Source organism: Carica papaya, chromosome 5 (genome assembly GCF_054855325.1).
Source record: "Carica papaya isolate Zhongbai chromosome 5, ASM5485532v1, whole genome shotgun sequence".
Lineage (NCBI taxonomy): Eukaryota > Viridiplantae > Streptophyta > Magnoliopsida > Brassicales > Caricaceae > Carica > Carica papaya.
Window position 1 is genome coordinate 28881067 of NC_142313.1, and position 25634 is coordinate 28906700.

General features: G+C 46.6%; 8 non-coding genes and 42 pseudogenes across 8 annotated transcripts; 13 read left to right on the top strand and 37 right to left on the bottom strand.

Annotated features, from left to right (window-relative positions):
- Nucleotides 1–169: 169 nt before the first annotated feature.
- Nucleotides 170–288, bottom strand: LOC148259780 (5S ribosomal RNA; annotated as a pseudogene).
- A 205-nt stretch (nucleotides 289–493) lies between these two features.
- LOC148259781 (5S ribosomal RNA) lies at nucleotides 494–612 on the bottom strand. Its single transcript, XR_015820560.1, has one exon. It is a non-coding gene; the product is annotated as a 5S ribosomal RNA (ribosomal RNA).
- Nucleotides 613–811: 199 nt separating this feature from the next.
- Nucleotides 812–930, bottom strand: LOC148259782 (5S ribosomal RNA; annotated as a pseudogene).
- Nucleotides 931–1136: 206 nt separating this feature from the next.
- On the bottom strand, nucleotides 1137–1255 carry LOC148259783 (5S ribosomal RNA; annotated as a pseudogene).
- A 200-nt stretch (nucleotides 1256–1455) lies between these two features.
- Nucleotides 1456–1574, bottom strand: LOC148259784 (5S ribosomal RNA; annotated as a pseudogene).
- Nucleotides 1575–1780: 206 nt separating this feature from the next.
- On the bottom strand, nucleotides 1781–1899 carry LOC148259785 (5S ribosomal RNA). Its single transcript, XR_015820775.1, has one exon. It is a non-coding gene; the product is annotated as a 5S ribosomal RNA (ribosomal RNA).
- Nucleotides 1900–2098: 199 nt separating this feature from the next.
- Nucleotides 2099–2217, bottom strand: LOC148259786 (5S ribosomal RNA; annotated as a pseudogene).
- A 206-nt stretch (nucleotides 2218–2423) lies between these two features.
- On the bottom strand, nucleotides 2424–2542 carry LOC148259787 (5S ribosomal RNA; annotated as a pseudogene).
- A 200-nt stretch (nucleotides 2543–2742) lies between these two features.
- LOC148259788 (5S ribosomal RNA) lies at nucleotides 2743–2861 on the bottom strand (annotated as a pseudogene).
- A 206-nt stretch (nucleotides 2862–3067) lies between these two features.
- LOC148259789 (5S ribosomal RNA) lies at nucleotides 3068–3186 on the bottom strand (annotated as a pseudogene).
- Nucleotides 3187–3451: 265 nt separating this feature from the next.
- On the top strand, nucleotides 3452–3570 carry LOC148259790 (5S ribosomal RNA; annotated as a pseudogene).
- Nucleotides 3571–3779: 209 nt separating this feature from the next.
- Nucleotides 3780–3897, top strand: LOC148259791 (5S ribosomal RNA; annotated as a pseudogene).
- Nucleotides 3898–4101: 204 nt separating this feature from the next.
- Nucleotides 4102–4220, top strand: LOC148259792 (5S ribosomal RNA; annotated as a pseudogene).
- Nucleotides 4221–4429: 209 nt separating this feature from the next.
- Nucleotides 4430–4548, top strand: LOC148259793 (5S ribosomal RNA; annotated as a pseudogene).
- Nucleotides 4549–5109: 561 nt separating this feature from the next.
- Nucleotides 5110–5228, top strand: LOC148259794 (5S ribosomal RNA; annotated as a pseudogene).
- Nucleotides 5229–5437: 209 nt separating this feature from the next.
- On the top strand, nucleotides 5438–5556 carry LOC148259795 (5S ribosomal RNA; annotated as a pseudogene).
- A 917-nt stretch (nucleotides 5557–6473) lies between these two features.
- On the top strand, nucleotides 6474–6592 carry LOC148259796 (5S ribosomal RNA). Its single transcript, XR_015820951.1, has one exon. It is a non-coding gene; the product is annotated as a 5S ribosomal RNA (ribosomal RNA).
- Nucleotides 6593–7153: 561 nt separating this feature from the next.
- LOC148259797 (5S ribosomal RNA) lies at nucleotides 7154–7272 on the top strand. Its single transcript, XR_015819695.1, has one exon. It is a non-coding gene; the product is annotated as a 5S ribosomal RNA (ribosomal RNA).
- Nucleotides 7273–7831: 559 nt separating this feature from the next.
- LOC148259798 (5S ribosomal RNA) lies at nucleotides 7832–7950 on the top strand (annotated as a pseudogene).
- Nucleotides 7951–8155: 205 nt separating this feature from the next.
- LOC148259799 (5S ribosomal RNA) lies at nucleotides 8156–8274 on the top strand (annotated as a pseudogene).
- A 205-nt stretch (nucleotides 8275–8479) lies between these two features.
- On the top strand, nucleotides 8480–8598 carry LOC148259800 (5S ribosomal RNA; annotated as a pseudogene).
- Nucleotides 8599–8803: 205 nt separating this feature from the next.
- LOC148259801 (5S ribosomal RNA) lies at nucleotides 8804–8922 on the top strand (annotated as a pseudogene).
- A 559-nt stretch (nucleotides 8923–9481) lies between these two features.
- Nucleotides 9482–9600, top strand: LOC148259802 (5S ribosomal RNA; annotated as a pseudogene).
- A 1540-nt stretch (nucleotides 9601–11140) lies between these two features.
- On the bottom strand, nucleotides 11141–11259 carry LOC148259803 (5S ribosomal RNA; annotated as a pseudogene).
- Nucleotides 11260–11464: 205 nt separating this feature from the next.
- LOC148259804 (5S ribosomal RNA) lies at nucleotides 11465–11583 on the bottom strand. Its single transcript, XR_015819831.1, has one exon. It is a non-coding gene; the product is annotated as a 5S ribosomal RNA (ribosomal RNA).
- Nucleotides 11584–12139: 556 nt separating this feature from the next.
- Nucleotides 12140–12258, bottom strand: LOC148259805 (5S ribosomal RNA; annotated as a pseudogene).
- A 204-nt stretch (nucleotides 12259–12462) lies between these two features.
- On the bottom strand, nucleotides 12463–12580 carry LOC148259806 (5S ribosomal RNA; annotated as a pseudogene).
- A 562-nt stretch (nucleotides 12581–13142) lies between these two features.
- Nucleotides 13143–13261, bottom strand: LOC148259807 (5S ribosomal RNA; annotated as a pseudogene).
- Nucleotides 13262–13465: 204 nt separating this feature from the next.
- Nucleotides 13466–13584, bottom strand: LOC148259808 (5S ribosomal RNA). Its single transcript, XR_015819555.1, has one exon. It is a non-coding gene; the product is annotated as a 5S ribosomal RNA (ribosomal RNA).
- Nucleotides 13585–14143: 559 nt separating this feature from the next.
- On the bottom strand, nucleotides 14144–14262 carry LOC148259809 (5S ribosomal RNA; annotated as a pseudogene).
- A 209-nt stretch (nucleotides 14263–14471) lies between these two features.
- LOC148259810 (5S ribosomal RNA) lies at nucleotides 14472–14590 on the bottom strand (annotated as a pseudogene).
- Nucleotides 14591–15151: 561 nt separating this feature from the next.
- LOC148259811 (5S ribosomal RNA) lies at nucleotides 15152–15270 on the bottom strand (annotated as a pseudogene).
- A 210-nt stretch (nucleotides 15271–15480) lies between these two features.
- LOC148259812 (5S ribosomal RNA) lies at nucleotides 15481–15599 on the bottom strand (annotated as a pseudogene).
- Nucleotides 15600–15804: 205 nt separating this feature from the next.
- LOC148259813 (5S ribosomal RNA) lies at nucleotides 15805–15922 on the bottom strand (annotated as a pseudogene).
- Nucleotides 15923–16482: 560 nt separating this feature from the next.
- LOC148259814 (5S ribosomal RNA) lies at nucleotides 16483–16601 on the bottom strand (annotated as a pseudogene).
- Nucleotides 16602–17131: 530 nt separating this feature from the next.
- LOC148259815 (5S ribosomal RNA) lies at nucleotides 17132–17250 on the bottom strand (annotated as a pseudogene).
- A 559-nt stretch (nucleotides 17251–17809) lies between these two features.
- LOC148259816 (5S ribosomal RNA) lies at nucleotides 17810–17928 on the bottom strand (annotated as a pseudogene).
- A 558-nt stretch (nucleotides 17929–18486) lies between these two features.
- Nucleotides 18487–18605, bottom strand: LOC148259817 (5S ribosomal RNA). Its single transcript, XR_015820519.1, has one exon. It is a non-coding gene; the product is annotated as a 5S ribosomal RNA (ribosomal RNA).
- A 205-nt stretch (nucleotides 18606–18810) lies between these two features.
- On the bottom strand, nucleotides 18811–18929 carry LOC148259818 (5S ribosomal RNA; annotated as a pseudogene).
- Nucleotides 18930–19138: 209 nt separating this feature from the next.
- LOC148259819 (5S ribosomal RNA) lies at nucleotides 19139–19257 on the bottom strand (annotated as a pseudogene).
- Nucleotides 19258–19461: 204 nt separating this feature from the next.
- LOC148259820 (5S ribosomal RNA) lies at nucleotides 19462–19580 on the bottom strand. The gene has a single exon (XR_015820344.1). It is a non-coding gene; the product is annotated as a 5S ribosomal RNA (ribosomal RNA).
- A 209-nt stretch (nucleotides 19581–19789) lies between these two features.
- On the bottom strand, nucleotides 19790–19908 carry LOC148259821 (5S ribosomal RNA; annotated as a pseudogene).
- Nucleotides 19909–20109: 201 nt separating this feature from the next.
- LOC148259822 (5S ribosomal RNA) lies at nucleotides 20110–20227 on the bottom strand (annotated as a pseudogene).
- A 561-nt stretch (nucleotides 20228–20788) lies between these two features.
- LOC148259823 (5S ribosomal RNA) lies at nucleotides 20789–20907 on the bottom strand (annotated as a pseudogene).
- A 205-nt stretch (nucleotides 20908–21112) lies between these two features.
- Nucleotides 21113–21231, bottom strand: LOC148259824 (5S ribosomal RNA; annotated as a pseudogene).
- A 563-nt stretch (nucleotides 21232–21794) lies between these two features.
- LOC148259825 (5S ribosomal RNA) lies at nucleotides 21795–21913 on the bottom strand (annotated as a pseudogene).
- Nucleotides 21914–24127: 2214 nt separating this feature from the next.
- LOC148259826 (5S ribosomal RNA) lies at nucleotides 24128–24246 on the bottom strand (annotated as a pseudogene).
- Nucleotides 24247–24448: 202 nt separating this feature from the next.
- LOC148259827 (5S ribosomal RNA) lies at nucleotides 24449–24567 on the bottom strand (annotated as a pseudogene).
- A 208-nt stretch (nucleotides 24568–24775) lies between these two features.
- LOC148259828 (5S ribosomal RNA) lies at nucleotides 24776–24894 on the bottom strand (annotated as a pseudogene).
- A 204-nt stretch (nucleotides 24895–25098) lies between these two features.
- LOC148259829 (5S ribosomal RNA) lies at nucleotides 25099–25216 on the bottom strand (annotated as a pseudogene).
- Between the last annotated feature and the right edge of the window lie 418 nt (nucleotides 25217–25634).

Below are 25634 nucleotides of genomic sequence, written 5' to 3' on the forward strand. Positions count from 1 at the left end.
TATCTCCTTCCTTCCCCCTCCCGTCATTTGTTTCCAAGTGCGTCCTCTCGTTCTCGTTCAAATATCAAGTACAATGCCACGGCGCCGTGACTCACATTTGCGAATAAATCTGCGGACCATAATTAAAGTCGCGCGTAACGTCGAACGGCACATCTGAAAAAAAAGAAAATGGGTGCAACACGAGAACTTCCCACGAGGTAACCCATCATTGTACTACTTTCACCAAAGCACACTTAACTGCGGGGTTCTGATGGGATCCGGTGCATTTGTGCTGGTATGATCGCACCTGTTAAATTTTGCGCTGCAAATACATAAACTCATTCCCCTTTCTTCCTCCTCCCGTCATTTGTTCCCTTGTGCGTGCACTCTGCATCCATCCTTCTCGTTCTAATATCGATCAAAATGCCCTTGCTTCTTGACTCACATTTGCGTATAAACTAGTGGACCCTAGTTCCAGTCGCGCGTAACGTCGAACGACCCGTCTGAAAAAAAATTAGTACGACACGAGGACTTCCCAGGAGGTCACCCATCCGAGTACTACTCTCGCCCAAGCACACTTAACTGCGGAGTTCTGATGGGATCCAGTGCATTAGTGCTGGTATGATCGCACCTGTTTAATTTTGCGCTGCAAATACATAAATTCTAGCTCCTTCCTTCCCCCTCCCGTCATTTGTTTCCAAGTGCGTCCTCTTGTTCTCGTTCAAATATCAAGTACAATGCCACGGCGCCGTGACTCACATTTGCGAATAAATCTGCGGACCATAATTAAAGTCGCGCGTAACCTCGAACGGCACATCTGAAAAAAAGAAAATGGGTGCAACACGAGAACTTCCCACGAGGTAACCCATCATTGTACTACTTTCACCAAAGCACACTTAACTGCGGGGTTCTGATGGGATCCGGTGCATTTGTGCTGGTATGATCGCACCTGTTAAATTTTGCGCTGCAAATACATAAACTCATTCCCCTTTCTTCCTCCTCCCGTCATTTGTTCCCTTGTGCGTGCACTCTGCATCCATCCTTCTCGTTCTAATATCGATGAAAATGCCCTTGCTTCTTGACTCACATTTGCGTATAAACCAGTGGACCCTAGTTCCAGTCGCGCGTAACGTCGAACGACCCGTCTGAAAAAAAAATTAGTGCGACACGAGGACTTCCCAGGAGGTCACCCATCCGAGTACTACTCTCGCACAAGCACACTTAACTGCGGAGTTCTGATGGGATCCGGTGAATTAGTGCTAGTATGATCGCACCTATTTAATTTTGCGCTGCAAATACAGAAATTCTATCTCCTTCCTTCCCCCTCCCGTCATTTGTTTCCAAGTGCGTCCTCTCGTTCTCGTTCAAATATCAAGTACAATGCCACGGCGCCGTGACTCACATTTGCGAATAAATCTGCGGACCATAATTAAAGTCGCGCGTAACGTCGAACGGCACATCTGAAAAAAAAGAAAATGGGTGCAACACGAGAACTTCCCACGAGGTAACCCATCATTGTACTACTTTCACCAAAGCACACTTAACTGCGGGGTTCTGATGGGATCCGGTGCATTTGTGCTGGTATGATCGCACCTGTTAAATTTTGCGCTGCAAATACATAAACTCATTCCCCTTTCTTCCTCCTCCCGTCATTTGTTCCCTTGTGCGTGCACTCTGCATCCATCCTTCTCGTTCTAATATCGATCAAAATGCCCTTGCTTCTTGACTCACATTTGCGTATAAACTAGTGGACCCTAGTTCCAGTCGCGCGTAACGTCGAACGACCCGTCTGAAAAAAAAATTAGTGCGACACGAGGACTTCCCAGGAGGTCACCCATCCGAGTACTACTCTCGCCCAAGCACACTTAACTGCGGAGTTCTGATGGGATCCGGTGCATTAGTGCTGGTATGATCGCACCTTTTTAATTTTGCGCTGCAAATACATAAATTCTAGCTCCTTCCTTCCCCCTCCCGTCATTTGTTTCCAAGTGCGTCCTCTCGTTCTCGTTCAAATATCAAGTACAATGCCACGGCGCCGTGACTCACATTTGCGAATAAATCTGCGGACCATAATTAAAGTCGCGCGTAACGTCGAACGGCACATCTGAAAAAATGAAAATGGGTGCAACACGAGAACGTCCCACGAGGTAACCCATCATTGTACTACTTTCACCAAAGCACACTTAACTGCGGGGTTCTGATGGGATCCGGTGCATTTGTGCTGGTATGATCGCACCTGTTAAATTTTGCGCTGCAAATACATAAACTCATTCCCCTTTCTTCCTCCTCCCGTCATTTGTTCCCTTGTGCGTGCACTCTGCATCCATCCTTCTCGTTCTAATATCGATCAAAATGCCCTTGCTTCTTGACTCACATTTGCGTATAAACCAGTGGACCCTAGTTCCAGTCGCGCGTAACGTCGAACGACCCGTCTGAAAAAAAAATTAGTGCGACACGAGGACTTCCCAGGAGGTCACCCATCCGAGTACTACTCTCGCACAAGCACACTTAACTGCGGAGTTCTGATGGGATCCGGTGAATTAGTGCTGGTATGATCGCACCTGTTTAATTTTGCGCTGCAAATACAGAAATTCTATCTCCTTCCTTCCCCCTCCCGTCATTTGTTTCCAAGTGCGTCCTCTCGTTCTCGTTCAAATATCAAGTACAATGCCACGGCGCCGTGACTCACATTTGCGAATAAATCTGCGGACCATAATTAAAGTCGCGCGTAATGTCGAACGGCACATCTGAAAAAAAAGAAAATGGGTGCAACACGAGAACTTCCCACGAGGTAACCCATCATTGTACTACTTTCACCAAAGCACACTTAACTGCGGGGTTCTGATGGGATCCGGTGCATTTGTGCTGGTATGATCGCACCTGTTAAATTTTGCGCTGCAAATACATAAACTCATTCCCCTTTCTTCCTCCTCCCGTCATTTGTTCCCTTGTGCGTGCACTCTGCATCCATCCTTCTCGTTCTAATATCGATGAAAATGCCCTTGCTTCTTGACTCACATTTGCGTATAAACCAGTGGACCCTAGTTCCAGTCGCGCGTAACGTCGAACGACCCGTCTGAAAAAAAAATTAGTGCGACACGAGGACTTCCCAGGAGGTCACCCATCCGAGTACTACTCTCGCCCAAGCACACTTAACTGCGGAGTTCTGATGGGATCCGGTGCATTAGTGCTGGTAAGATCGTAAGTGTGCTTGGGCGAGAGTAGTACTCGAATGGGTGACCTCCTGGGAAGTCCTCGTATGGCAATAATTTTTTTTCAGATGGGTCGTTCGACGTTAGGCACGACTGGAACTATGGTCCGCTGGTTTATACGCAAATGTGAGTCAAAAATCAGGGACATTTTAATCGATATTAGAACGAGAAGTAGAGGTGCAGTGTGAACGCACAAGGAAACAAATGATGGGAGGGGGGAGGGAAGAAGGGGTGTATGTATTTTCAGCACGAAATTAAACATGTGCGGTCACACAAGCACAAATGTACCGGATCCCATCAGAACTCCGCAGTTATGTGTGCTTTGGCGAAAGTAGTACAATGATGGGTTACCTCCTGGGAAGTTCTCGTGTTGCACCAATTTTTTTTTTTCAGATGTGCCGTTCGACGTTACGCGCGACTTTAATTATGGTCCGCAGATTTATTCGCAAATGTGAGTCACGGCGCCGTGGCATTTTACTTGATATTTGAACGAGAATGAGAGGTACAATGCGCACGCACAAGAAAACAAATGACGGGAAGGGGAAGAAAGGAGAAGGAGTTTATGTATTTGCAGCGCCGAATAAAACGAGTGGCATCATACCAGCACTGATGCACTGGAACCCATCAAAACTCTGCAGTTAAGTGTGCTTGGGCGTGAGTAGTACTCGGATGGGTGACCTCTTGGGAAATCCTCGTGTCGCAACAATTTTTTTTCAGATGGGTCGTTCGACGTTACGCACGACTGGAACTATGGTCCGCTGGTTTATACGCAAATGTGAGTCAAGAATCAGGGGCATTTTAATCGATATTAGAACGAGAAGGAGAGGTGCAGTGTGAACGCACAAGGAAACAAATGATGGGAGGGGGGTAGGGAAGAAGGAGTGTATGTATTTTCAGCACGAAATTAAACAGGTGCGGTCACACCAGCACAAATGCACCGGATCCAATCAGAACTCCGCAGTTAAGTGTGCTTTGGCGAAAGTAGTACAATGATGGGTTACCTCATGGGAAGTTCTCGTGTTGCACCCATTTTCTTTTTTTCAAATGTGCCGTTCGACGTTACGCGCGACTTTAATTATGGTCCGCAGATTTATTCGCAAATGTGAGTCACGGCGCTGTGGTATTTTATTTGATATTTGAACGAGAACGTGAGGTGCAGTGTGCACGCACAAGGAAACAAATGACGGGAGGGGGAAGAAAGGAGAAGGAGTTTATGTATTTGCAGCGCGAAATTAGAAATGTGCGATCATACTAGCACAAATGCACCGGATCCCATTAGAACTCCGCAGTTAAGTGTGATTCGGCGAGAGTAATACTCGGATGGGTGACCTCCTGGGAAGTCCTCATGTCGCACTAATTTTTTTTTTTCAGACCAGTCGTTCGACGTTATGCGCGACTGCAACTAGGGTCCACTGGTTTATACGCAAATGTGAGTCAAGAAGCAGGGGCATTTTAATCGATATTAGAACGAGAAAGAGAGATGCAGAGTGCACGCACAAGGAAACAAATGACGGGAGGGGGAGGGAAGGAGAAAGAGTGTATGTATTTTCAGCACGAAATGAAACAGGTGCGATCATACCAGCACTAATGCATCGGAGTCTATCAGAACTCCATAGGTAAGGGTGCTTGGGTGAGAGTAGTACTAGCATGGGTTACCTCCTGCGAAGTCCTTATATTTCACCCATTTTCTTGTAAAGTTCTCGTGTTGCACCCATTTTTTTGTAGATGATTTTTTCGACGTTACGCGCGACTGGAACTATGGTCCGCTGGTTTATACGCAAATGTGAGTCAAGAATCATGGGCATTTTAATCGATATTAGAATGAGAAGGAGAGGTGCAGTGTGAACGCACAAGGAAACAAATGATGGGAGGGGGGTAGGGAAGAAGGAGTGTATGTATTTTTAGCACGAAATTAAACAGGTGCGGTCACACCAGCACAAATGCATCGGATCCCATCAGAACTCCGCAGTTAAGTGTGCTTTGGCGAAAGTAGTACAATGATGGGTTACCTCATGGGAAGTTCTCGTGTTGCACCCATTTTCTTTTTTTCAAATGTGCCGTTCGACGTTACGCGTGACTTTAATTATGGTCTGCAGATTTATTCGCAAATGTGAGTCACGGCGCTGTGGTATTTTACTTGATATTTGAACGAGAACGTGAGGTGCAGTGTGCACGCACAAGGAAACAAATGACGGGAGGGGGAAGAAAGGAGAAGGAGTTTATGTATTTGCAGCGCGAAATTAGAAATGTGCGATCATACTAGCACTAATGCACTGGATCCCATTAGAACTCCGCAGTTAAGTATGATTCGGCGAGAGTAATACTCGGATGGGTGACCTCCTGGGAAGTCCTCGTGTCGCACTAATTTTTTTTTTCAGACCGGTCGTTCGACGTTATGCGCGACTGCAACTAGGGTCCACTGGTTTATACGCAAATGTGAGTCAAGAAGCAGGGGCATTTTAATCGATATTAGAACAAGAAAGAGAGATGCAGAGTGCACGCACAAGGAAACAAATGACGGGAGGGGGAGGGAAGGAGAAAGAGTGTATGTATTTTCAGCACGAAATGAAACATGTGCGATCATACCAGCACTAATGCATCAGATTCTATCAGAACTCCATAGGTAAGGGTGCTTGGGCGAGAGTAGTACTAGCATGGGTTACCTCCTGCGAAGTCCTTATATTTCACCCATTTTCTTGCAAAGTTCTCGTGTTGCACCCATTTTTTTGCAGATGATTCTTTCGACGTTACGCGCGACTTGAATTATGGTCCTCAGGTTTATTCGCAAATGTGAGTCAAGAAGCAGGGGCATTTTAATCGATATTAGAATGAGAAGGAGAGGTGCAGTGTGAACGCACAAGGAAACAATTGACGGGAGGGGGGATGGAGGGAGAAAAAGTGTATGTATTTACAGCGCAGAATGAAACATGAGCAATCATACCAGCACCAATGCAACGGATTCTATCAGAACTCCACAAGTTAAGGGTGCTTGGGCGAGAGTAGCTCTAGGATGGGTGACCTCCTGCGAAGTCCTTATATTTCACCCATTTTCTTAGGAAGTCCTCGTGTTGCACCCATTTTTTTGCAGATGATTCTTTCGACGATACGCGCGACTTGAATTATGGTCCTCAAGTTTATTCACAAATGTGAGTCACGGCACCGTAGCATTTTACTTGATATTAGAACGAGCACGGGAGGTGCAGTGCGCACGCACAAGGAAACAAATGACGGGAGGGGGAAGAAAGGAGAAGGAGTATATGTATTTGCAGCGCAAAATTAAACGGGTGCGATCATACCAGCATTAATGCACCGGATCCCATCAGAACTCCGTAGTTAAGTGTGCTTGGGCGAGAGTAGTACTCGGATGGGTGACCTCTTGGGAAGTCCTCGTGTCGCACCAATTTATTTTCAGACGGGTCATTCGACGTTACGCGTGACTGGAACTAGGGTCCGCTGGTTTATACGCAAATGTGAGTCAAGAAGCAGGGGCATTTTAATCGATATTTGAACGAGAAGGAGAGATGCAGAGTGCACGCACAAGGAAACAAATGACGGGAGGGGGGATGGAGGGAGAAAAAGTGTATGTATTTGCAGCGCAGAATGAAACATGAGCAATCATACCAGCACCAATGCAACGGATTCTATCAGAACTCCGCAAGTTAAGGGTGCTTGGGCGAGAGTAGCACTAGGATGGGTGACCTCCTGCGAAGTCCTTATATTTCACCCATTTTCTTAGGAAGTCCTCGTGTTGCACCCATTTTTTTGCAGATGATTCTTTCGACGATACGCGCGACTTGAATTATGGTCCTCAGGTTTGTTCGCAAATGTGAGTCACGGCACCGTAGCATTTTACTTGATATTAGAACGAGCACGGGAGGTGCAGTGCGCACGCACAAGGAAACAAATGACGGGAGGGGGAAGAAAGGAGAAGGAGTATATGTATTTGCAGTGCAAAATTAAACGGGTGCGATCATTCCAGCATTAATGCACCGGATCCCATCAGAACTCCGCAGTTAAGTGTGCTTGGGCGAGAGTAGTACTCGGATGGGTGACCTCCTGGGAAGTCCTCGTGTCGCACCAATTTATTTTCAGACGGGTCGTTCGACGTTACGCGCGACTGGAACTAGGGTCCGCTGGTTTATACGCAAATGTGAGTCAAGAAGCAGAAGCATTTTAATCGATATTAGAACGAGAAGGAGAGGTGCAGTGTGAACGCACAAGGAAACAATTGATGGGAGGGAGAGAGAAGGAGAAGGAGTGTATGTATTTTCAGCACGAAATGAAACAGGTGCGATCATAGCAGCACTAATGCAACGGATTCTATCAGAACTCTGTAGGTAAGGGTGCTTGGGCGAGAGTAGTACTAGCATGGGTTACCTCCTGCGAAGTCCTTATATTTCACCCATTTTCTTGTGAAGTCCTCGTGTAACACGCACTTTTTTGCAGATGATTCTTTCGACGTTACGCGCGACTTGAATTATGGTCCTCAGGTTTATTCGCAAATGTCAGTCACGGCGCTGTAGCATTTTACTTGATATTAGAACGAGAACGGGAGCTGCAGTGCGCACGCACAAGGAAACATATGACGGGAGGGGGAAGAAAGGGGAATGAGTTTATGTATTTGCAGCCCGAAATTAAACAGGTGCGATCGTACCAGCACTAATGCAGCGGATCCCATCATAACTCCGCAGTGAAGTGTGCTTGGGCGAGATTAGTACTCGGATGGGTGACCTCCTGGGAAGTCCTCGTGTCACACCAATTTTTTTTCAGACAGGTCATTCGACGTTACGCGCGTCTGGAATTAGGGTCCGCTGGTTTATATGCAAATGTGAGTCAAGAAGCAGGGGCATTTTAATCGATATTAGAACGAGAATGAGAGGTGAAGTGTGAACGCACAAGGAAACAAATGACAGGAGGGGGAAGAAAGGAGAAGGAGTGTATGTATTTGCAGCGCGAAATTAAATAGGTGCGATCTTACCAGCACTAAAGCCTCGGATCCCATCAGAACTTCGCAGTTAGGTGTGCTTGGGCGAGAGTAGTACTCGGATGGGTGACCACTTGGGAAGCCCTCGTCTTGCACCTATTTTTTTTCGGATGGGTTGTTCGACGTTAGGCGCGAATGGAATTATAAACCACTGGTTCATTTGCAAAGGTGAGTCACGGTGCCGGGGCATATTACTTGATATTAGAACGAGAAAGAGAGATGCAGAGTGCACACACAAGGAAACAAATGACGGGAGGGGGAAGAAAGGAGAAGGAGTTTATGTATTTGCAGCGCGAAATTAATCAGGTTCGATCATACCAGCACTAGTGCAACAGATCCCATCATAACTCCGCAGCTAAGTGTGCTTGGGCGAGAGTAGTACTCAGATGGGTGACCACTTGGGAAGTCCTCGTGTTGCACCCATTTTTTTGCAGATGATTCTTTCAACGTTACGTGCGACTTGAATTATGGTCCTCAGGTTTATTCGCAAATGTGAGTCACAGCGGTGTAGCATTTTACTTGATATTAGAACGAGAACGGGAGGTGCAGTGCGCACGCACAAGGAAACAAATGACGGGAGGGGGAAGAAAGGGGAATGAGTTTATGTATTTGCAGCGCAAAATTAAACAGGTGCGATCATACCAGCACTAATGCAGCGGATCCCATCAGAACTCCGCAGTGAAGTGTGCTTGGGCGAGAGTAGTACTCGGATGTGTGACCTCTTGGGAAGTCCTCGTATCGCAACAATTTTTTTTCAGGGGGGTCGTTCGACGTTACGCGCGACTGGAACAATGGTTCGCTGGTTTATACGCAAATGTGAGTCAAGAATCAGGGGCATTTTAATCGATATTAGAACGAGAAGGAGAGGTGCAGTGTGAACGCACAAGGAAACAATTGATGGGAGGGGGAGGGAAGGAGAAGGAGTGTATGTATTTTGAGCACGAAATAAAACAGGTGCGATCATACCACCACTAATGCAACGGATTCTATCAGAACTCCGTAGGTAAGGGTGCTTGGGCGAGAGTAGTACTAGCATGGGTTACCTCCTGCGAAGTCCTTATATTTCACCCATTTTCTTGTGAAGTCCTCGTGTTGCACCCATTTTTTTGCAGATGATTCTTTCGATGTTACGCACGACTTGAATTATGGTCCTCAAGTTTATTCGCAAATGTGAGTCACGACGCTGTAGAATTTTACTTGATATTAGAACGAGAACAGGAGGTGCAGTGCGCACGCACAAGGAAACAAATGACGGGAGGGGGAAGAAAGGGGAATGAGTTTATGTATTTGCAGCGCAAAATTAAATAGATGCGATCATACCAGCACTAATGCACCGGATCCCATCAGAACTCCGCAGTTATGTGTGCTCGGGCGAGATTAGTGCTCGGATGGGTGACCTCCTGCGAAGTCCTTATATTTCACCCATTTTCTTAGGAGGTCCTCGTGTTGCACCCATCTTTTTGCAGATGATTCTTCCGACGTTACGCGCGACTTGATTTATGGTCCGCAGGTTTATTCGCAAATGTGAGTCACGGCACCGTGGCATTTTACTTGATATTAGAACGAGTACGGGAGGTGCAGTGCGCACCCACAAGGAAACAAATAACGGGAGGAGGAAGAAAGAGAAGGAGTGTATGTATTTGAAGCGCAAAATTAAACAAGTGGCATCATATCAGCACTAATGCACTGGATCCCATCAGAACTCTGTAGTTAAGTGTGCTTGGGCGAGAGTAGTGCTCGGATGGGTGACCTCTTGGGAAATCCTCATATCGCAATAATTTTTTTTCAGATGGGTCGTTCGACGTTACGCGCGACTGGAACTATGGTCCGCTGGTTTATACGCAAATGTGAGTCAAGAATCAGGGGCATTTTAATCGATATTAGAACGAGAAGGAGAGGTGTAGTGTGAACGCACAAGAAAACAAATGATGGGAGGGGGGAGGGAAGAAGGAGTGTATGTATTTTCAGCACGAAATTAAACAGGTGCGGTCACACCAGCACAAATGCACCGGATCCCATCAGAACTCCACAGTTAAGTGTGTTTTGGCGAAAGTAGTACAATGATGGGTTACCTCCTGGAAAGTTCTCGTACCCATTTTCTTTTTTTCAGATGTGCCGTTCGACGTTACGCGCGACTTTAATTATGGTCCGCAGATTTATTCGCAAATGTGAGTCATGGCGTCGTGGCATTTTACTTGATATTTGAACGAGAACGGGAGGTGCAGTGCGCACGCACAAGGAAACAAATGACGGGAGGAGGAAGAAAAGAGAAGAAGTGTATGTATTTGAAGCGCAAAATTAAAAAAGTGGCATCATACCAGCACTAATGCACTGGATCCCATCAGAATTCTGCAGTTAAGTGTGCTTGGGCGAGAGTAGTAGTCGGATGGGTGACCTCCTGTTTAATTTCGCGCTGCAAATACATACACTCCTTCTCCTTTCTTCCCCCTCCCGTCATTTGTTTCCTTGTGCGTGCGCACTGCACCTCTCGTCCTCGTTCAAATATCAAGTAAAATGCCACGGCGCCATGACTCACATTGCGAATAAATCTGCGGACCCTAATTAAAGTCGCGCGTAACTTCGAACGGCACAACTGAAAAAAAGAAAATGGGTGCAAAACGAGGACTTCACAAGAAAATGGGTGAAATATAAGGACTTCGCAGGAGGTAACCCATGCTAGTACTACTCTCGCCTAAGCACCCTTACCTACGGAGTTCTGATAGAATCCGTTGCATTAGTGCTGGTATGAGCCCTCATGTTTCATTCTGCACTGCAAATACATACACTCTTTCTCCTTCCAACCCCCCTCCCGTCATTTGTTTCCTTGTGCGTGCATTCTGCATCTCTCTTTCTCGTTCTAATATCAAGTAATATGCCCCGGCACCGTTACTCACCTTTGCAAATGAACCAGTGATTTATAATTCCATTCGCGCGTAACGTCGAAGAACCCATCCGAAAAAAAAAATAGGTGTAACACGAGGGCTTCCCAGGTGGTGACCCATCCGAGTACTACTCTCGCCCAAGAACACTTAACTGCGGAGTTCTGATGGGATCCGGAGCTTTAGTGCTGGTATGATCGCACCTGTTTAATTTCGGGCTGCAAATACATACACTCCTTCTCATTTCTTCCCCCTCCCGTCATTTGTTTCCTTGTGCGTTCACACTTCACCTCTCATTCTCGTTCTAATATCGATTAGAATGCCCCTGCTTCTTGACCCACATATGCGTATAAACCAGCGGACCCTAGTTCCAGACGCGCGTAACATCGAACGACCTGTCTGAAAAAAAATTGGTGCGACGCGAGGACTTCCCAGGAGGTCACCCATCCGAGTACTAATCTCGCCCAAGCACACTTCACTGCGGAGTTCTGATGGGATCCGGTGCATTAGTGCTGGTATGATCGCACCTGTTTAATTACACGCTGCAAATACATAAATTCATTCCCCTTTCTTCCCCCTCCCGTCATTTGTTTCCTTGTGCGTGCGCACTGCACCTCCCGTTCTCGTTCTAATATCAAGTAAATAGCTACAACGCCGTGACTCACATTTGCGAATAAACCTGAGGACCATAATTCAAGTCGTGCGTAACGTCGAAAGAATCATCTGCAAAAAAATGGGTGCAACACGAGGACTTCACAAGAAAATGGGTGAAATATAAGGACTTCGTAGGAGGTAACCCATGCTAGTACTACTCTCGCCCAAGCACCCTTACACACGTAGTTCTGATAGAATCCGTTGCATTAGTGCTGGTATGATCGCACCAGTTTAATTTCGCGCTGCAAATACATAAACTCCATCTCCTTTCTTCCCCCTCCCGTCATTTGTTTCCTTGTGCGTGCACACTGCACCTCTCGTTCAAATATCAAGTAAAATGCCACGGCGCCGTGACTCACATTTGCGAATAAATCTGCGGACCATAATTAAAGTCGCGCGTAACGTCGAACGGCACATCTGAAAAAAAAAAAAGGGTGCAACACGAGAACATCCCAGGAGGTAACCCATCATTGTACTACTTTCGCCAAAGCACACTTAACTGCGGAGTTCTGATGGGATCCGGTGCATTAGTGTTGGTGTGACCGCACCTGTTTAATTTCGTGCTGAAAATACATACACTCCTTCTTCCCTCCCCCCCTCCAATCATTTGTTTCCTTGTGCGTTCACACTGCACCTCTCCTTCTCGTTCGAATATTGATTAAAATGCCCCTGATTCTTGACTCACATTTGCGTATAAACCAGCGGACCATAGTTCCAGTCGCGCGTAACGTCGAACGACCCATCTGAAAAAAAATTATTACGATACGTGGACTTCCCAAGAGGTCACCCATCCAAGTACTACTCTCGCCCAAGCACCCTTAACTGCAGAGTTCTGATGGGATCCAGTGCATTAGTGCTGGTATGATGCCACTTGTTTAATTTTGCGCTTCAAATACATACACTCCTTCTCTTTTCTTCCTCCTCTCGTCATTTGTTTCCTTGTGCGTGCGCACTGCACCTCCCCTACTCGTTCTAATATCGAGTAAAATGCCACGGCGCCGTGACTCACATTTGCGAATAAACCTGCAGACCATAAAGCAAGTCGCGCGTAACGTCGAAAGAATCATCTGCAAAAAGATGGGTGCAACACGAGGACCTCCCAAGAAAATGGGTGAAATATAAGGACTTCGCATGAGGTCACCCGTCTGAGTACTTTTCTCGCCCAAGCACCCTTAACTGCAGAGTTCTGATAGAATCCGTTGCATTAGTGCTGGTATGATCCCTCATGTTTCATTCTGCACTGCAAATACATACACTCTTTCTCCTCCCATCCCCCCACCCGTCATTTGTTTCCATGTGCGTGCACTCTGCACCTCTCTTTCTCGTTCTAATATCAAGTAATATGCCCCGGCACTGTGACTCACCTTTGCAAATGAACCAGCGGTTTATAATTCCATTCGCGCGTAACGTCGAACAACCCATCCGAGAAAAAAAAAGGTGCAACACGAGGTCTTCCCAAGTGGTCACCCATCCAAGTACTACTCTTGCCCAAGCACACCTAACTGCGGAGTTCTGATAGGATCCGGGGCTTTAGTGCTGGTATGATCGCACCTGTTTAATTCTGCGTTGGAAATACATACACTCCTTCTCCTTTCTTCCCCCTCCATCATTTGTTTCCTTGTGCGTTCACACTTCATCTCTCCTTCTCGTTCTAATATCGATTAAAATGCCCCTGCTTCTTGACTCACATTTGCGTATAAACCAGCGGACCCTAGTTCCAGACTCCCGTAACGTCGAACGACCCGTCTGAAAAAAAATTGGTGCGACACGAGGACTTTCCAGGAGGTCACCCATCCGAGTACTAATCTCGCCCAAGCACACTTAACTGCGGAGTTCTGATGGGATCCGGTGCTTTAGTGCTGGTATGATCGCACCTGTTTAATTTCGCGCTGCAAATACATAAACTCATTCCCCTTTCTTCCCCCTCCCGTCATTTGTTTCCTTGTGCGTGCGCACTACACGTCCCGTTCTTGTTCTAATATCAAGTAAAATGCTACAGCGCCGTGACTCACATTTGCGAATAAACCTGAGGACCATAATTCAAGTCGCACGTAACGTTGAAAGAATCATCTGCAAAAAAATGGGTGCAACACAAGGACTTCCCAAGAAAATGGGTGAAATATAAGGACTTCGCAGGAGGTAACCCATGCTAGTACTACTCTCGTCCAAGCACCCTTACCTACGGAGTTCTGATAGAATCCGTTTTATTAGTGCTGGTATGATCGCACCTGTTTCATTTCGTGCTTAAAATACATACACTCCTTCTCTTTCCCTCCCCCTCCCATCAATTGTTTCCTTGTGCGTTCACACTGCACCTCTCCTTCTCGTTCTAATATCGATTAAAATGCCCCTGCTTCCTGACTCACAATTGCGTATAAACCAGCGGACAATAGTTTCAGTAGCACGTAACGTCGAACGACCCGTCTGAAAAAAAATTGGTGCGACACGAGGACTTACCAGGAGGTCACCCCTCCGAGTACTACTCTCGCCCAAGCGCACTTAAGTGCGGAGTTCTTATGGGATCCAGTGCATTAGTGCTGGTATGATCGCACCCGTTTAATTCCGCGCTGCAAATACATAAACTCTTTCTTCTTTCTTCCCCCTCCCGTCATTTGTTTCCTTGTGCGTGCGCACTGCACCTCTCGTTCTCGTTCAAATATCAAGTAAAATGCCACGGCGCCGTGACTCACATTTGCGAATAAATCTGCGGACCATAATTAAAGTCGTGCGTAACGTCGAACGGCACATCTGAAAAAAATAAAATGGGTGCAACACGAGAACTTACCAGGAGATAACCCATCATTGTACTACTTTTGCCAAAGCACACTTAACTGCAGAGTTCTGATGGGATCCGTTGCATTTGTGCTGGTATGATCGCACCCGTTTAATTCCGCGCTGCAAATAGATAAACTCCTTCTCCTTTCTTCCCCCTCCCATCATTTGTTTCCTTGTGCGTGCGCACTGCACCTCCCGTGCTCGTTCTAATATCAAGTAAAATGCTACGGTGCAGTGACTCACATTTGCCAATAAACCTGAGGACCATAATTCAAGTCGTGCGTATCATCGAAAGAATCATCTGCAAAAAATGGGTGCAACACGAGGACTTCCTAAGAAAATGGGTGAAATATAAGGACTTCGCAGGAGGTCACCCATCCTAGAGCTACTCTCGCCCAAACACCCTTAACTTGCGGAGTTCTGATAGAATCCGTTGCATTGGTGCTGGTATGATTGCTCATGTTTCATTCTGTGCTGCAAATACATACACTTTTTCTCCCTCCATCCCCCCTCCCGTCATTTGTTTCCTTGTGCGTGCACTCTGCATCTCTCCTTCTCGTTCTAATATCGATTAAAATGCCCCTGCTTCTTGACTCACATTTGCGTATAAACCAGTGGACCCTAGTTCCAGTCGCTCGTAACGTCGAACGACCCGTCTGAAAAAAAAATTATTGCGACACAAGGACTTCCCAAGAGGTCACCCATCCGAGTACTACACTCGCCCAAGCACACTTAACTGCGGAGTTCTGATGGGATCCGGTGCAATAGTGCTGGTATGATCGCACCCGTTTAATTTCGCGCTGCAAATACATAAACTCTTTCTCCTTCCATCCCCCCTCCTGTCATTTGTTTCCTTGTGCGTGCACTCTGCATCTCTCTTTCTCGTTCTAATATCAAGGAATATGCCCCAGCACCGTGACTCACATTTGCGAATAAATCTGCGGACCATAATTAAAGTCGCGCGTAACGTCGAACGACAAATCTGAAGAAAAGAAAATGGGTGCAACACGAGAACATCCCAGGAGGTAACCCATCATTGTACTACTTCCGACAAAGCACACTTAACTGCGGAGTTCTGATGGGATCCGGTGCATTTGTGCTGGTGTGACCGCACCTGTTTAATTTCGTGCTGAAAATACATACACTCCTTCTTCCCTCCCCCCCCTCCCATCATTTGTTTCCTTGTGCGTTCACACTGCACCTCTCCTTCTCGTTCTAATATCGATTAAAATGCCCCTGATTCTTGACTCACATTTGCGTATAAACCAGCGGACCATAGTTTCAGTCGCGCGTAACGTCGAACGACCCATCTGAAAAAAAATTGTTGCGATACGTGGAGTTCCCAAGAGGTCACCCATCCGAGTACTACTCTCGCCCAAGCACACTTGACTGCAGAGTTCTGATGGGATCCAGTGCATTAGTGCTTGTATGATGCCACTTGTTTAATTTTGCACTTCAAATACATACACTCCTTCTCTTTTCTTCCTCCTCCCGTCATTTGTTTCCTTGTGCGTGCGCACTGCACCTCCCGTACTCGTTCTAATATCAAGTAAAATGCCACGGCGCCGTGACTCACATTTACGAATAAACCTGCAGACCATAAATCAAGTCGCGCGTAATGTCGAAAGAATCATCTACAAAAAGATGGGTGCAACACAAGGACCTCCCAAGAAAATGGGCGAAATATAAGGACTTCGCAGGAGCTCACCCATCCGAGTACTTTTCTCGCCCAAGCACCCTTAACTACGGAGTTCTGATAGAATCCGTTGCATTACTGCTGGTACGATCCCTCATGTTTCATTCTGCACTGCAAATACATACACTCTTTCTCCTCCCATCCCCCCTCCCGTCATTTGTTTCCTTGTGCGAGCACTCTGCATCTCTCTTTCTCGTTCTAATATCAAGTAATATGCCCCGGCACCGTGACTCACCTTTGCAAATGAACCAGCGGTTTATAATTCCATCGCGCGTAACGTCGAACAACCCATCCGAAAAAAAATAGGTGCAACACGAGGGCTTCCCAAGTGGTCACCCATCCGAGTACTACCCTCGCCCAAGCACACTTAACTGTGGAGTTCTGATGGGATCCGGAGATTTAGTGCTGGTATGATCGCACAAGTTTAATTTCGCGCTGCAAATACATACACTCCTTCTCCTTTTTTCCCCTTCCGTCATTTGTTTCCTTGTGCGTTCACACTTCACCTCTCATTCTCGTTCTAATATCGATTAAAATGCCCCTACTTCTTGACTCACATTTACGTATAAACCAGTGAACCCTAATTCCAGTCGCGCGTAACGTCGAATTTCCAGTCTGAAAAAAAAAATTTGTGTCACACGAGGACTTCCTAGGAGGTCTCCCATCCGAGTACTAATCTCGCCGAAGCACACTTCACTGCGGAGTTTTGATGGGATCCGGTGCATTAGTTTTGGTATGATCGCACCTGTTTAATTTTGCGCTGCAAATACATAAACTCATTCCCCTTTCTTCCCCCTCCCGTCATTTGTTTCCTTGTGCGTGCGCATTGCACCTCCCGTTCTCGTTCTAATATCAAGTAAAATGCTACAGCGTGGTGACTCACATTTGCGAATAAACCTGAGGACCATAATTCAAGTCGCGCGTAATGTCGAAAGAATCATCTACAAAAAAATTTGTGCGACACGAGGACTTCCGAGGAGGTCAACCATCCGAGTACTAATCTCGCCCAAGCACACTTAACTGCGGAGTTCTGATGGGATCCGGGGCTTTAGTGCTGGTATGATCGCACCAGTTTAGTTTCGCGCTGCAAATACATACATTCCTTCTCTTTTCTTCCCCCTCCCGTCATTTGTTTCCTTATGCGTGCGCGCTGCACCTCCCGTTCTCGTTCTAATATCAAGTAAAATGCTACAGCGCCGTGACTCACATTTGCGAATAAACCTGAGGACCATAATTCAAGTCGCGCGTAACGTCGAAAGAATCATCTTCAAAAAAATGGGTGCAACACGAGGACTTCACAAGAAAATGGGTGAAATATAGGGACTTCGCAGGAGGTAACCCATGCTAGTACTACTCTCGCCCAAGCACCCTTACCTACGGAGTTCTGATAGAATCCGTTCCATTAGTGCTGGTATGATCGTACCTGTTTCATTTCGTGCTGAAAATACAAACACTCCTTCTCCTTCTCTCCCCCTCCCATCAATTGTTTCCTTGTGCGTTCACACTGCACCTCTCCTTCTCGTTCTAATATCGATTAAAATGCCCCTGCTTCTTGACTCACAATTGCGTATAAACCAGCGGACAATAGTTCCAGTCGCGCGTAACGTCGAACGACCCGTCTGAAAAAAAATTGGTGCGACACGAGGACTTTCGAGGAGGTCACCAATCCGAGTACTACTCTCGCCAAAGCACACTTAACTGCGGAGTTCTGATGGGATCCGGTGCATTAGTGCTGGTATGATCGCACCTGTTTAATTTTGCGCTGCAAATACATAAACTCATTCCCCTTTCTTCCCCCTCCCGTCAGTTGTTTCCTTGTGCGTGCGCACTGCACCTCCCGTTTTCGGTCTAATATCAAGTAAAATTCTACTGCGCCGTGACTCACATTTGCGAATAAACTTGAGGACCATAATTCAAGTCGCACGTAACGTCGAAAGAATCATCTGTAAAAAATGGGTGCAACACGAGGACTTCACAAGAAAATGGGTGAAATATAAGGACTTCGCAGGAGGTAACCCATGCTAGTACTACTCTCCCCCAAGCACCCTTACCTACGGAGTTCTGATAGAATCCGTTGCATTAGTGCTGGTATGATCGTACCTGTTTCATTTCGTGCTGAAAATACATACACTCCTTCTCCTTCCCTCCCCCTTCCATCAATTGTTTCCTTGTACGTTCACACTGCACCTCTCCTTCTCGTTCTAATATCGATTAAGATGCCCCTGCTTCTTGACTCACATTTGCGTATAAACCAGTGGACCCTAATTCCAGTCCCGCGTAACGTCGAACGACCCGTCTGAAAAAAAATTGGTGCGACACGAGGACTTCCCAGGAGGTCACCCATCCGAGTACTACTCTCGCCCAATCACACTTAACTGCGGAGTTCTGATGGGATCCGGGGCTTTAGTGCTGGTATGATCGCACCTGTTTAATTTCGCGCTGCAAATACATACACTGCTTCTCCTTTCTTCCCCCTCCCGTCATTTGTTTCCATGTGCGTTAACACTTCACCTCTCATTCTCGTTCTAATATCGATTTAAATGCCCCTGCATTTTGACTCACATTTGCGTATAAACCAGCGGACCCTAGTTCCAGACGCGCGTAATGTCGAACGACCCGTCTGAAAAAAAATTGGTGCGACACGAGGACTTCCCAGGAGGTCACCCATCCGAGTACTAATCTCGCCCAAGCACACTTAACTGCGGAGTTTTGATGGGATCCGGTGCAATAGTGCTGCTATGATCGCACTCATTTAACTTTGCGCTGCAAATACATAAACTCATTCCCCTTTCTTCCCCCTCCTGTCATTTGTTTCCTTGTGCGTGCGCACTGCACCTCCCGTTCTCGTTCAAATATCAAGTAAAATGCCACGGCGCCGTGACTCACATTTGCGAATAAATCTGCGGAACATAATTAAAGTCGCGCGTAACGTCAAGCAGCACATCTGAAAAAAAGAAAATGGGTGCAACACGAGAACTTCCCAGGAGGTAACACATCATTGTACTACTTTCGTCAAAGCACACTTAACTGCGGAGTTCTAATGGGATCCGGTGCATTTGTGCTGGTGTGAGCGCACATGTTTAATTTCGGGCTGAAAATACATACACTCCTTCTTCTCTCCCCCCCTCCCATCATTTGTTTCCTTGTGCATTCACACTGCACCTCTTTTTCTCGTTGTAATATCGATTAAAATGCCCCAGATTCTTGACTCACATTTCCGTATAAACCAGCGGATTATAGTTCCAGTCGCGCGTAACGTCGAACGACCCGTCTGAAAAAAAATTGGTGCGACACGAGGACTTCCCAAGAGGTCACCCATCCGAGTACTACTCTCGCCCAAGCACACTTAACTGCGGAGTTCTGATAGGATCCGGTGCATTAGTGCTGGTATGACCGCACCCGTTTAATTCCGCGCTGCAAATACATACACTCCTTCTCCTTTCTTCCCCCTCCCGTCATTTGTTTCCTTGTGCGTGCGCACTGCACCTCTCGTTCTCGTTCAAATATCAAGTAAAATACCACGGCGCCGTGACTCACATTTGCGAATAAATCTGCGGACAATAATTAAAGTCACGCGTAACTTCGAACGGCACATCTGAAAAAAAGAAAATGGGTGCAACACGAGAACTTCCCAGGAGGTAACCCATCATTGTACTACTTTCGCCAAAGCACACTTAACTACGGAGTTCTGATGGGATCCGGTGCATTTGTGCTGGTGTGACCGCACCTGTTTAATTTCGTGCTGAAAATACATATACTACTTCTTTCCTCCCCCCCCATCATTTGTTTCCTTGTGCGTTCACACTGCACCTCTCCTTCTCGTTCTAATATCGATTAAAATTCCCCTGATTCTTGACTCACATTTGCGTATAAACCAGCAGACCATAGTTCCAGTCGCGCCTAACGTCGAACAACCCATCTGAAAAAAAATTGTTGCGATACGAGGACTTCCTAAGAGGTCACCCATCCGAGTACTACTCTCGCCCAAGCACACTTAACTGCAGAGTTCTGATGGGATCCAGGGCAGTAGTGCTGGTATGATGCCACTTGTTTAATTTTGCGCTTCAAATACATACACTCATTCTCGTTTCTTCCTCATCCCGTCATTTGTTTCCTTGTGCGTGCGCACTGCACCTCCCGTACTCGTTCTAATATCAAGTAAAATGCCACGGCGCCGTGACTCACATTTGCAAATAAACTTGCGGACTATAAATCAAGTAGCGCATAACGTCGAAAGAATCATCTGCAAAAAGACAGGTGCAACACGAGGACCTCCCAAGAAAATGGGTGAAATATAAGGACTTTGCAGGAGGTCACCCATCCGAGTACTTTTCTCGCCCAAGCACCCTTAACTGCGGAGTACTGATAGAATCCGTTGTATTAGTGCTGGTATGATCCCTCATGTTTCATTCTGCACTGCAAATACACACACTCTTTCTCCTCCCATCCCCCCTCCCGTCATTTGTTTCCTTGTGCGTGCACTCTGCATCTCTCTTTCTCATTCTAATATCAAGTAATATGCCCCGGCACCGTGACTCACCTTTGCAAATGAACCAGCGGTTTCTAATTCCATTCGCGCGTAACGTCGAACAACCCATCCGAAAAAAAATAGGTGCAACACGAGGGATTCCCAAGTCGTCACCCATCCGAGTACTAGGCTCGCCCAAGCACACTTAACTGCGGAGTTCTGATGGGATCCGGAGCTTTAGTGCTGGTAAGATCGCACAAGTTTAATTTCGCGCTGCAAATACATATACTCCTTCTCCTTTCTTCCCCCTCCCGTCATTTATTTCCTTGTGCGTTCACACTTCACCTCTCATTCTCGTTCTAATATCGATTAAAATGCCCCTGCTTCTTGACTCACATTTGCGTATAAATAAGCGGACCCTAGCTCCAGACGCGCGTAACGTCGAAAGACCCGTCTGAAAAAAAATTGGTGCAACACGAGGACTTCCCAGGAGGTCACCCATCCGAGTACTAATCTCGCCCAAGCACACTTCACTGCAGAGTTCTGATGGGATCCGGTGCATTAGTGCTGGTATGATCGCACGTGTTTAACTTGGCGCTGCAAATACATAAACTCATTCCCCTTTCTTCCCCCTCCCGTCATTTGTTTCCTTGTACGTGCGCACTGTACCTCCCGTTCTCGTTCTAATATCAAGTAAAATGCCACGGTGCCATGACTCACATTTGCGAATAAACCTGAGGACCATAATTCAAGTCAGGCGTAACGTCGAAAGAATCATCTGCAAAAAAATGGGTGCAACACGAGGACTTCACAAGAAAATGGGTGAAATATAAGGACTTCGCAGGAGGTAACCCATGCTAGTACTACTCTCGCCCAAGCACCCTTACCTACGGAGTTCTGATAGAATCCGTTGCATTAGTGCTGGTATGATCGCACCTGTTTCATTTCACGCTACAAATACATACACTCCTTCTCCTTTCTTCCCCCTCCCGTCATTTGTTTCCTTGTGCGTGCGCACTGCACCTCTCGTTCTCGTTCAAATATCAGGTAAAATGCCACGGCGCCGTGACTCACATTTGCGAATAAACCTGCGGACCATAATTAAAGTCGCCCGTAACGTCGAACGGCACATCTGAAAAAAAGAAAAGGGGTGCAACACGAGAACTTCCCAGGAGGTAACCCATCATTGTACTACTTTCGCCAAAGCACACTTAACTGCGGAGTTCTGATGGGATCCGGTGCATTTGTGTTGGTGTGACCGCACCTGTTTAATTTCGTGCTGAAAATACATACACTCCTTCTTCCCTCCCCCCATCCCATCATTTGTTTCCTTGTGCGTTCACACTGCACCTCTCCTTCTCGTTCTAATATCGATTAAAATACCCCTGATTCTTGACTCACATTTGCGTATAAACCAGCGGACCATAGTTCCAGTCGCGCGTAACATCGAACGACCCATCTGAAAAAAAATTGGTGCAACACAAGGACTTCCAGTGCATTAGTGCTGGTATGATCGCACCCGTTTAATTTCGCGCTGCAAATACATAAACTCCTTCTCCTTTCTTCCCCCTCCCGTCATTTGTTTCTTTGTTTGTGTGCCCTGCACCTCCCGTGCTCGTTCTAATATCAAGTAAAATACTACGGTGCCGTGACTCACATTTGCGAATAGACCTGAGGATCATAATTCAAGTCGCGCGTAACGTCGAAAGAATCATCTGCAAAAAAATGGGTGCAACACGAGGACTTTACAAGAAAATGGGTGAAATATAAGGACTTCGCAGGAGGTAACCCATGCTAGAACTACTCTCGCCCAAGCACCCTTACCTACGGAGTTCTGATAGAATCCGCTGCATTAGTGCTGGTATGATCGCACCTGTTTAATTCTGCACTGCAAATACATACACTCTTTCTCCTCCCATCCCCCCTCCCGTCATTTGTTTCCTTGTGCGTGCACTCTGCATCTCTCTTTCTCGTTCTAATATCAAGTAATATGCCCCGGCACCATGACTCACCTTTGCAAATGAACCAGCGGTTTATAATTCCATTCGCGTGTAACGTCGAACAACTCATCCGAATACTAATCTCGCCCAAGTACACTTCACTGCGGAGTTCTGATGGGATCCGGTGCATTAGTGCTGGTATGATCGCACCTGTTTAATTTTGCGTTGCAAATACATAAACTCATTCCCCTTTCTTCCCCCTCCCGTCATTTGTTTCCTTGTGCATGCGTACTGCACCTCCCGTTCTCGTTCTAATATCAAGTAAAATGCTACAGCGCCGTGACTCACATTTGCGAATAAACCTGAGAACCATAATTCAAGTCGCGCGTAACGTCGAAAGAATCATCTGCAAAAAAATGGGTGCAACACAAGGACTTCACAAGAAAATGGGTGAAATATAAGGACTTCGCAGGAGGTAACCCATGCTAGCACTACTCTCGCCCAAGCACCCTTACCTACGGAGTTCTGATAGAATCCGATGCATTAGTGTTGGTATGACCGCACCTATTTAATTTCATGCTGAAAATACATACACTCCTTCTTCCCTCCCCCCCTCCCATCATTTGTTTCCTTGTGCGTTCACATTGCACCTCTCCTTCTCGTTCTAATATCGATTAAAACACCCCTGATTCTTGACCCACATTTGCGTATAAACCAGCGGACAATAGTTCCAGTCGCGCGTAATGTCGAACGACCCGTCATAAAAAAAATTGGAGCAACACAAGGACTCACATTTGCGTATAAACCAGCGGACCATAGTTCCAGTCGCGCGTAACGTCGAACGACCCATCTGAAAAAAAATTGTTGCGATACGAGCACTTCCCAAGAGGTCACCCATCCGAGTACTACTCTCGCCAAAGCACACTTAACTGCAAAGTTCTAATGGGATCCAGTGCATTAGTGCTGGTATGATGCCACTTGTTTAATTTTGCGCTTCAAATACATACACTCCTTATCTTTTCTTCCTCCTCCCGTCATTTGTTTCCTTGTGCGTGCGCACTGCACCTCCCGTACTCGTTCTAATATCAAGTAAAATGCCACGACGCCATGACTCACATTTGCGAATAAACCTGCGGACCGTAAATCAAGTCGCGCGTAACGTCGAAAGAATCATCTGCAAAAAGATGGGTGCAACATGAGGACCTCCCAAGAAAATGGGTGAAATTTAAGGACTTCGCAGGAGGTCACCCATCCGAGTACTTTTCTCGCCTAAGTACCCTTAACTGCGGAGTTCTGATAGAATCCGTTGCATTAGTGCTGGTATGATCCATCATGTTTCATTCTGCACTGCAAATACATACACTCTTTCTCCTCCCATCCCTGCTCCCGTCATTTGTTTCCTTGTGCGTGCACTCTGCATCTCTCTTTCTCGTTCTAATATCAAGTAATATGCCCCGGCACCGTGACTCACCTTTGCAAATGAACCAGCGGTTTATAATTCCATTCGCGCGTAACGTCGAACACCCCATCCGAAAAAAAATAGGTGCAACACGAGGGCTTCCCAAGTTGTCACCCATCTGAGTACTACTCTCGCCCAAGCACACTTAACTGCGGAGTTCTGATGGGATCCGGGGCTTTAGTGCTGGTATGATCGAACCTGTTTAATTTCGCGCTGCAAATACATACACTCCTCCTTTCTTCCCTCGCCTGTCATTTGTTTCCTTGTGCGTTCACACTTCACCTCTCATTCTCGTTCTAATATCAATTAAAATGCCCCTGCTTCTTGACTCACATTTGCGTATAAACCAGCGGACCCTAGTTCTAGACACGCGCAACGTCGAATGACCCGTCTGAAAAAAAATTGGTGCAACACGAGGACTTCCCAGGAGGTCACCCATCCGAGTACTAATCTCGCCCAAGCACACTTCAGTGCGGAGTTCTGATGGGATCCGGTGTATTAGTGCCGGTATGATCGCACTTGTTTAATTTCGCGCTGCAAATACATAAACTCATTCCCCTTTCTTCCCCCTCCTGTCATTTGTTTCCCTGTGCGTGCGCACTGCACCTCCCGTTCTCGTTCTACTATCAAGTAAAATGCCACGGCACCGTGACTCACATTTGCGAATAAACCTGAGGACCATAATTCAAGTTGCGCGTAACGTCGAACGGCACATCTGAAAAAAAAAAATGGGTACAATATGAGAACTTCCCAGGAGGTAACCCATCATTGTACTACTTTCGCCAAAGAACACTTAACTGCGGAGTTCTAATGGGATCCGGTGCATTTGTGCTGGTGTGACCGCACCTGTTTAATTTTGTGCTGAAAATACATACACTCCTTCTTCCCTCCCCCCTTCCCTTCATTTGTTTCCTTGTGCGTTCACACTGCACCTCTCTTTCTCGTTCTAATATCGATTAAAATGCCCATGATTCTTGACTCACATTTGCGTATAAACCAGCGGACCATAGTTCCAGTCGCGCGTAACGTCGAACGACCCATCTGAACAAAAATTGTTGCGATACGAGGACTTCCCAAGAGGTCACTCATCCGAGTACTACTCTCGCCCAAGCACTCTGAACTGCAGAGTTCTGATGGGATCCAGTGCATTAGTGCTGGTATGATGCCACTTGTTTAATTTTGCGCTTCAAATGCATACACTCTTTCTCTTTTCTTCCTCCTCCCGTCATTTGTTTCCTTGTGCGTGCGCACTGCACCTCCCGTACTCCTTCTAATATCAAGTAAAATGCCACGGCGCCGTGACTCACATTTGCGAATAAACCTGCGGACCATAAATCAAGTCGCCCGTAACGTCGAAAGAATCATCTGCAAAAAGATGGGTGCAACACGAGGATCTCCCAAGAAAATGGGTGAAATATAAGGACTTCGCAGGAGGTCACCCATCCGAGAAGTTTGCTCGCCCAAGCACCCTTAACTGCGGAGTTCTGATAGAATCCGTTGCATTAGTGCTGGTATGATCCCTCATGTTTCATTCTGCACTGCAAATACATACACTCTTTCTCCTCCCATTCCCCCTCCTGTCATTTGT